Here is an 8,788-nt window from a genome sequence, read left to right on the forward strand (position 1 = left end):
CAATGTTTAGGAATGTTTCATTTTGTAAATGTACTTCTTCAATGTGCAGGCCGCTATCTGCATGGTAGCGGCATGGATGAGACTCTCATTGAAAGTGAAGTTTTTGGAGCAAAAACCCTAAATACTGTCCTTTCCGGTGGCCACTATGTCCTTTCATTCAAGGGAATGTTGATAGTTTCAGAAGTACTTGAGAATCTTATGTGGAATGTATTTTGAAAGATAATGAAGCCAATTCTCTTCCTATTGTTCAGTCAGCTATTGATTTAAAGACTATGTTGTTTTCCAGGACTAGCCATGTTCAAATATTCTTACAAGTGTCAAGAAAAATCTGAACTGTGTCATTATTTTGTGAATTTTCTAAAAACTTTTTTTCTGTCATCAAACATGCTGGTGTGATATGTTTGAATTACTGTCACAAAAATGTCTTAAACTAAGTGCTTGAACATACGAAATATTCACTTTCATGAATCTCTTATCAGTCTCAATTGAAGGAATGTTTCCATGTTGCATGATTCCATGATTTCGATATATTGATTGATGGCTCAATGGGTACATATTGTAATGCACGTTATTATTTCTGGGCTCAGCCGTGTCGCTCCGTGAAATGTGTCCTCTTTAGCACTATTTCTAGTAAAATATTGCTATGATACCAGAGAACTGCTAAATTGGACATGTCAGAAGTCTCTGACTCGCTCACCTAAATAAAAGGTGTCGGTATAGAACTGGGGCGAGTGTTAAACACTACCACAGCAACCCCTCCAATTAGCCTTTTCCATGATTTCCTGTTTTTCAAGGGGGTTGGCGTTCGTGCACGTTTCTTTGTTTCGTGCTTCGATGTTTATCTAACCGTTCCCCCCTCCCCCCTTTTATTTTAGTTTGGTATTTTCCATTCAAGAATTCCCCCTTTTTCTTTTCGTCAGCTTACCGTTTGTTTTCGTTTTGTCGTAAGCAAGTAATTTTTCCTTGTTGCGCCCACTCTCATCGAGTGGCCTCCATTGCGTTTTATATTTTTCGCCCCTTATTTTCATTACCCCTGTTAAAGCATGTTTTTCCCTTAGCTTTAAGTAATTGATTTTATTTTGTCTATGTATATTTGGGTGTTCGGTCGGCAGCTAGCCTTCATAGGCTTTGCCTGCGTTTTCCTCGTGATCCTTTATTCACGAGGATTCGCTGGTCACGTGATCGTCCCCCCTTCAGCCCTCCCTCCCTCCCCCTCTCGTGGGACTCCCCGTAGTTGGGTGCCCCTCTCGTTGTTTGTCGCTGACAGGCCGGTCCCACCAGTGGAGGGGGAGGTGTAGTGGGTCTCCCAGGACCTTGGGCTGGGGAGTGTCGCTTCTTAGCCGACCGCCTCCGGAGTTGTTGTCGCACTGCGTTTCAGCCTCGGCTTCCGTGGATTGTTGCGCTCTGCTTCTTTCACTCCCGGAGCTTACATCCACCCGCCTAAAACATTCCCTCTCCGCATAAGGCGGATTTAGATTCCGGCCTCTCCCGGAGTCATTGAGGGTTATGTTTACGGAAGTTACTCTTCCGTAGGCGGAGATATTATATTTGTTATTTTAGTTTTTATTATTACCATTATTTTTATTTTTAGTTTCTTTTTGCCACGGAACTTGCGAGTTCATGTGGCCGTCCCGGGTTACTCCGTGTACCCCCCTCTCCGGGTCATACAGCTCCGGGTATACAACTCCGGGTGGTTTTTTTTCCTTACACAGTCCCCGGGACGTTAACATATGAATATATTTATACCCTTTCTTTTCTTTATAGCCCGGAATGCCCCGGCACAAAAAAAAAAAAAAAAAGAAATATATTCCATTATCCTATTAAGTGTGTGCAATTGTTCTTATATATTATTGCACTTACAGGCCTCTCAGTGTCTGGTTGCCGGCTGTAGTGCTGCTCTGCAAGATCCGTGCGGCCATGACGTTTGTCGGGGCCACACCCCCTGTGGCAGTGCTGCTTCCTGATTCCGTGGTCTAGCATCATGAAAACTGTTTTTGCCCGCTACGACTTGGTACATCAGGCTACCTCTTCGGTAAGTTACCGCACTGCTGGTTCTATGTTTATTGTAAAAAAAAAAAAAAAAAAAAAAAAAAAAAAACAAATATTGAAATGAAATAAAATAAATGAACAATTAAAATTTCTTTAAATTAAATTACATTGATTATTCAATAATTATAGAATAATGTTCAAGGAATTTACTTGGTATTGACACATTCCTTGAATTACAGGCTGAGTAGTCTATTAAGGATGCTGCACTCTCCGCCCTCAAGATCTGGGTTGGAGGGTTTGGACGGAACGTAGGGAAGGCTAAGCCGTATATTCTGTCCCGAGATATGGCGACTTTGCTCTTCCCAGCCGGGAAATCTGCCGGATACGTCGATCCAAAAGTAGCGGCACCGATTATCAAATCAATCCAAGACTCAGTTATTGAACAGCAAGAGGCGTAATTGCCGGACCTTGGACTAGAGGAAGTCTCACTTGAAGTGGTTGAGGATTTGCCCGTTACACTAAACACGGGTACAGGTAACAGTGTTAATGAGGCTAGCTTAGTTAGTCACCGGATCTTTCCTTGAGTGACTCTGATTCTTCCTCTCCTTCTACTTCCAATTCCTTCATGGGTTTCACAGGAGGTTTGCCCCCTCCCAGGTTGCACTCCTTCTCTGTGCCTAAACTAAAGAAAAAACCTGCGGGTAAAACCTTGCTTAAAGGCAGATCAGTGACAATGCCAAGGCCTGGGCAGTCACCAGAGGTTCATACACATATCAAAACTAAAATAAATGTCGCTTCCAAACCTTCAATCCCAAGGTCTCAAGGAGGGAATTCTTCCTATTGCCCTACCAGTCCCATTCCATTAACTTCTAGGGACCGGATACCTCATAAGGTACCGCAAGAGGGACAGGATAATTCTCCTTCCGTTGACCAAGACCAGTTCAACACAAATATTCTAAATCAGGTCAGTAGCCTTGGTAGCTTAGTCAGCTCAGTTGCAGCAAGGTTTGAAGAAGTGTTTAGCAGGTTAGGTGCTCAGGACTCCCTGATTGCAGGTCTCAGACAGGAGTCGGCAGTTTCGGCCCCTTCTAGTAGCTTGATGCAAGCTCAGAGCATGCCTGACGGGTCCACGCTCCCTCCTTTCCACCCCGGTAATCCCTGGAGGGTGGCTAACTTCGCTCCGTTTGTCAATGGGATGTTGACTATAGAAGGTTGCGGCACACGTAAGCTCGAGGATTTCGAGTTTTTCCCCGAAGGTTTACAGCCTCCATTTATAGGCTATGTTAGGCTTACGGAGGCAGCTCTGGTTAGAGAGGATAAGGTCCCCAAGGAGACTGTTATCCTTTCTAGAGATCAGGCTCAGCAAACATGGATACGGAGCCTAGAAAGAGTGGGACTGCTCAAATACTAGAGTAACAGCTTTTAAAAGCCCTTTCACCATGTTTACAACTGATGTCGGGAACCCCTTACCTTTTACATCAAAGGTAGCAGAACTTACACTCCAGGCAGTGACTCGGGAAGAGCCCATGCCCCAGCTTAGGGAGACAGATCCCACATCTTTACTACTCCCAGGTAGGGAGGATTTGTGGGAAATTTGCCAGCTACGTTCTCGGTAGGCAAAGCTGAAGCCAGATTGTGCAATCACCTTGTTTAGTGAATGCCTTCCTAGGCTGTCAGACGCATTGATCCAAGCCGAATTTGACGCTAAGACACGTCTCGCAAGGTCTCTTAACTCCCTAGTGATGACAGAGACGGCGGCTCGGGAGTATGCTCAGGAGCTGCTGTTTAAGGTCATTGCGAAGTCGTTACTTTAAGCATGCAATGTGACTTGTACGACTTTGCGATTGCTAGGAGAAATTGCAGGAAGCATGTTCTATCTGAGGCTACGATCAGGCACGAACCCAACAGGCTTCCTCAATCTGGGGGGTAGATCTCTTCCCAGCTTCAGCAGTAACCGAGGTTCAGAGCGAGGCATCACGTCTTAACCAAAGCATCAGGTTGCGTTGGGGAATCCTTTTCAAAAGGAAATATGAGTCTTCTTCCTCCAGTTTAGGGCTAGGAAGAGGCAAAGGAAGTTCCAACCTTTCCAAGTCCCGCAACAGCATCCTGTGCTACAAGCTGTTCCAATTCAACAGGTATCCCAGCCTTCGACTTTCTAAGGCTCAGCCTCAACAACAGCATCAATTTGTCTTTCCTTTCGCCGCCGTCTAACCAACAGGTCTCCTCACAGTATTCACTGTCGCCCGCTTTTAACCCGGTCTATGAGAGTCGGGCATTTCACCCCTTTACCAGAGTTGCTAGGGGTGGCAGGGCTAGAGGATCCTTTCGCCAGCGCGGAGGAGCCAGAGCCCAAGGGCGAGCTAGAGGTGCAAGGTCAGGGAGAGGATCCCGGCCTTCATCATCTCAATGAAGTTTCTCAGGTAGGAGGCAGGCTGTACCTCTTTCGTCATCGTTGGGGGTTCAGCAGTTGGGCAAAAAGCATAGTATCCAGAGGCCTAGGCTGGAGTTGGATCAAAGGTCCTCCTCCACCCATCACCTTCTATCAGGAACCAACGCAGGAATTAATGGATTACTCCAAGGACCTTCTCCAGAAGGGAGCAATCTCCAGGACGAAGAACTTGAAATTTCAGGGTCGTCTATTCAGCGTCCCAAAGAAAGGGACCGACAAAAGAAGGGTGATCTTAGACTTGTCCCGTCTAAACTTGTACATTCGTTGCGACAAGTTCAAAATGCTGACCATCTCTCAGGTGCGGACCTTACTTCCCCGTGGGGCCGTCACCACCTCTATAGATCTTACAGACGCCTACTATCATGTCCCGATAGCTCGGCACTTCCGACCATTCCTCGGCTTCAAACTAGGGAAAGAAGCCTACTCCTTCAAAGTAATGCCCTTCGGGCTAAATATAGCACCAAGGGTTTTCATGAAACTGGCGGAGGCAGTGGTGCAGGAGCTAAGGTCCCAGGGTATATTGGTGGTGGCGTACCTAGAACGATTGGCTTAATCTGGGAGATGGACAATGGCAAATGTATGAAAGCCACGGACAAGGTCATGTCTTTCCTGGAATATTTAGGGTTCAAGATCAACAGGACCAAGTCCCGGTTGACTCCGGAGTCCAAGTTCCAGTGGCTAGGGATTCATTGGGACTTGGATTCTCACACTCTTTCCATTCCAGCAGGAAAGAGAAAGGAGATTGCCAAGGCAACAAGACAATTCTTAAAGTGCAAAGAGACTTCGAGAAGGAATCAGGAGAGGATCCTAGGCTCGCTCCAGTTTGCCTCAGTCACGGACGATTTGTTGAAAGCCAAACTCAAGGACATCAATCGAGTTTGGCGTTCGAAGGCAAATGCCAAGTGTCGGGACAAGTTCGCCTGGATACCTCTGATTCTCAGAAAACGCCTGCGCCCATGGACAAAGGCCGCCAACCTAGCCAAGGAGTTACCGTTGCAGTTTCCTCCCCCGTCCCTAGTGGTGCATACGGATGCATCGCTGACAGGTTGGGGAGGTTATTCACAGCACGAGAAGGTTCAGGGATCTTGGTCACCTCACTTCCAAACACTTCACATCAACATTCTGGAAGCTATGGCAGTGTTTCTGACTTTAAAAAAGCTCCGTCCTCCAAAGAAGACTCATATCAGGTTGGTCCTCGACAGTGCAGTAGTAGTACACTGTATAAACAGAGGTGGTTCAAAGTCAAGTCATGTGAACCACGTGATGATAGCAATCTTTTCTCTAGCAGCCAAGAACACCTGGCATCTGTCGGCTACTCACCTGGCAGGAGTCCACAATGTAGTGGCAGACGCCCTGTCTCGGTCGGTCCCTCTGGAATCAGAATGGTCACTGGACCAAGAATCCTTCGAGAGGGTTTGCCAAAGAGTACCAGGTCTGGAAGTAGATCTGTTTGCCACAGAGGCAAACCACAAGCTGCCTTGTTACGTAGCCCCCAATCTGGACCCTCTGGCATACGCTACGGACGCCCTGAGCATAGATTGGAACCAGTGGACGAAGATCTATTTATTCCCTCCAGTGATCCTTCTCCTGAAGGTGCTGCACAAGTTGAGATCCTTCGAAGGTCAGGTGGCTCTCATAGCCCCTCACTGGCCCAAGAGCAACTGGTTTCCCCTTCTCCTGGAACTAGGTCTTCGCCCTCACCCTCTCCCGGACTTGAGACTATCGCAACAAGTTCAAACGAGGACTGTGTTCGATTCCTCAGGTCTTCACAAAACCCTAACTTTTATGGATTTCATGAAGTTTGCAGGTAAGAGAGTAGGCGACATTGATCCACAGAACATGTTGTTCTTGGAGTCAGACAAGAGAGAGTCCACGCTTCGCCAGTATGACTCAGCAGTTAAGAAATTGTCTTCGTTCCTCAGAGAATCAAATATCAGGTAATGACATTGAACGTGGCCATAACCTTCTTCAGGTCTTTGTTTGTTGGCAGCTGCAACAATAACAACCACTAAGTCAGCTCTGAAAAAGATTTTTCTTCTCGGGTTTGGTATCAATCTAACCGAGTCTTATTTCACCTCTATCCCAAGGGCATGTGCACGTCTACGGCCCATTCACAGACAGTCGTCAGTGTCATGGTTTCTTAATGATGTTCTTAGGTAAGCCTCGGAAACAGACAACTTCAAATGTGATTACCAAACCATTTTGCGTAAAACTCTGTTCTTATTGAGTCTAGCTTCAGGTGCCAGAATATCAGAGCTGTCATCTTTATCTAGAGATGAAGCGCATATTGAGTTCCTTTCCTCGGGGGATGTGTTGCTTTCGCCAAATAAGAAATTTCTAGCTAAGAATGAAGACCCCTTGATGAGGTGGTCTCCATGGAAGATTGTCCCGCTTCCGCAGGATCCATCGTTATGTCCTGTTAAAACTCTTAAGGACTATTTATCAAGGACGTCTAACTATTCCGAAGGCCCCCTTTTCATTAGAAAAGATGGTGGTACACTATCTCTAAAAGGCATTAGGCAGCAGATTTTATATTTTATCAAGAAAGCCAGCCCGGGGTCATTTCCCAAGGTGCATGACATTCGGGCAATAGCAACTTCCGTTAACTTCTTCAAATATATGGACTTTGATGATCTGAAGAAGTATACTGGTTGGAAGTCACCCTTGGTTTTCAAAAAGTACTACCTTAAGTCTTTAGAGGATCTTAAATATCATGCAATAGCTGCAGGAAGACCAGTGTCTCCTACTACTACATCATTATAGTACCGTCCTTGTGTCATATGAATCTTTTCAATTATGCCAGCCTCATTAACATTTTACCTACCTCAGCAAATGCCTTAGCTATTAGAATAAGTGTATAATCGTGTATAGTTTTACGTACATACAAATTATCTGTAATTATTTTATTATGTATGTGCATTGTTGCAAATGTTGCCACATGTTTTGGCTATATAGTATATTTTGTAAATAAATTGTATTTTTTTTCCAATTCTAAACTATTTTATTATTATTTCCTTTGATTTCATTAATATGATTTTTCCTTTCAGGATAGTATAGCTTGGTGTTTTCTCTGGTACAATTTCACGGAGCGACACGGCTGAGCCAGAAAAGGGATTTTGACGTAGGAAAAATCTATTTCTGGGGCGGGGAGAGGAAGCCGTGTCGCCCAGTGAAATCCCCCCCTTTTTTCCTTTTCTCCCCCCTTGCTGTGCACCAAGCTTCTATGCTATCGATAAGTATGACGCCGCAGTCCCCTTCAACAGGTAGCTGGGTGTGACCTATAGGTCGGCTCCCCGTTTTCAGGGTCTTTTGATGAGGAAAAGGCTAATTGGAGGGGTTGCTGTGGTAGTGTTTAACACTCGCCCCAGTTCTATACCGACACCTTTTATTTAGGTGAGCGAGTCAGAGACTTCTGACATGTCCAAATTTAGCAGTTCTCTGGTATCATAGCAATATTTTACTAGAAATAGTGCTAAAGAGGACACATTTCACTGGGCGACACGGCTTCCATCCCGCCCAGAAACTAGATTTTTCCTACGTCAAAATCCCTTTTACTTATGGAAAGTTCCCAGGTGGGATTGCTTTCACAGTTATAGTATTGTTCAATACAGATGCAAAATATATATTTCTTATGAGTTTTGTTCTTATTACCAGGTAAAATAAGAAAAATAGTTTTGAATATCATTTGTATGTGTCAAAATTAGTCTGAATACACATAACATTTCATTTCACCCTTATGTGCTGGCCTGAAGTAAAGTTAGTATATAATATCCCATTTCCGGGCGCCATCTTGGGTTATCGCCTCTAGCGGCCATTTGCCAATACAGGCGCATGCATCATCATCTTTTGTCGCTGGTTAGGTAAGTAAATATGGTGACTTGAATGTTATTATTTCGATGAAGGTTACCAAGGAAGGTTAGAGTTTGAGTCAGTTGACAAAATTCATTCTATGAAAATCCGATAGCAAGGCTTGAGATGACACGACCCCAACTCAGTATCAGCGTTGGAAAATCTATGAAAAGTGAGGGTTTATTTGTCTATAGCTCCATAATTAACGTAACAGTTCCTGATTAGTACCAGTAAGTTTGAAGAACTGAAAGCAATGACTTCAGGAAAAACAATAAGAGAAGTGAAAAAAGAAAAAAAGAAAAAACATGTACTTCTGTGAAAGTGACCTGTTTCCCATAGATGACTTTGATAATCAGTTGCAGGAGCTATATTTGAATATTTTTCAAATGAATTTATCACAGGCATCCAAAAACATTTGTCCAACTGAATATATTAATTTTGTTGCTTATAATTATCATCTACAACTTTTTTTAATTAGGAAGGCATCGCGTTGAAACAAAC

This window comes from Macrobrachium nipponense, chromosome 3 (genome assembly GCF_015104395.2).
Source record: "Macrobrachium nipponense isolate FS-2020 chromosome 3, ASM1510439v2, whole genome shotgun sequence".
In the NCBI taxonomy this organism is placed as follows: domain Eukaryota; kingdom Metazoa; phylum Arthropoda; class Malacostraca; order Decapoda; family Palaemonidae; genus Macrobrachium; species Macrobrachium nipponense.